The sequence below is a fragment of the Laccaria bicolor genome, genomic scaffold (genome assembly GCF_000143565.1).
Source record: "Laccaria bicolor S238N-H82 LACBIscaffold_66 genomic scaffold, whole genome shotgun sequence".
NCBI lineage: Eukaryota > Fungi > Basidiomycota > Agaricomycetes > Agaricales > Hydnangiaceae > Laccaria > Laccaria bicolor.
The window spans coordinates 1,071-1,887 of record NW_001889937.1 but is presented as its reverse complement, the minus strand read 5'-3'; positions in this window follow the sequence as shown (position 1 = coordinate 1,887).

Below are 817 nucleotides of genomic sequence, written 5' to 3'. Positions count from 1 at the left end.
AAGGAGTAGCGCATTCAGCTTTGACTTGATCTTGAGCGGCCTTGTCTCGCTGTTGGTTTAGAGATCGACTATGGCGCCACCGACGTGAAGGTGCGCTGTGTAGTTTGGTCTGGTGCGAGTCCCGGTCGTCTTGCTGGTGGTGTAAGCTTCCACCACGCCCGTTGCGCGAATCTACATCAGGTTTGTGGCTCGAGCTCCCGCCATCGCATTGATCCATAGTTCCTAATATCTACCCGCCTAGTCCATCGAGGCGTTGAAATTCGAAGATGGCGAAAGAGCCGCAGACGTTAGGCAAGATTGAGTTGGTCCTGCCGCTGTGCTGCTAACTGCCGCTTGATGTCGTTGTTCTCCGATCATCTGCGCCCGTCGATACCTCACTAGCTTTCCCAAGGATGAATAATGCGCCTAACTGTATACGCTGTCAGGAGGGATCACGCACAAAAAATCAAACCAAAGATACATACGAACATCATTGACTACGCAAATTCTACGAAATGAGAAGTGAGCAAAACGGATCCAAGTTATAAAGATGCAGAGAAGAATATCACCTCCTCGACTTCAAAATTTGCTTTAGGCTTTTGGCATCGTATTTGCGTGTCCGCGAAAGTAGCTAATAGGTTCATTGAGGAGATGTGTCTGTTGCGGAGGAACTGTTCTGAGGGAAAGGATATCGGTAGTCCACGCGCAAAACGACGATACGGGTCGACGTCGCAGTTCAACGTTCATCTCTCGAGTATGGTAGGTACGCTTCTCTGAACCGGGTTCCGAGCGCCCACAGGACAGGTGACAGAATTTGAGCTGAACGCTTGTATGCCCC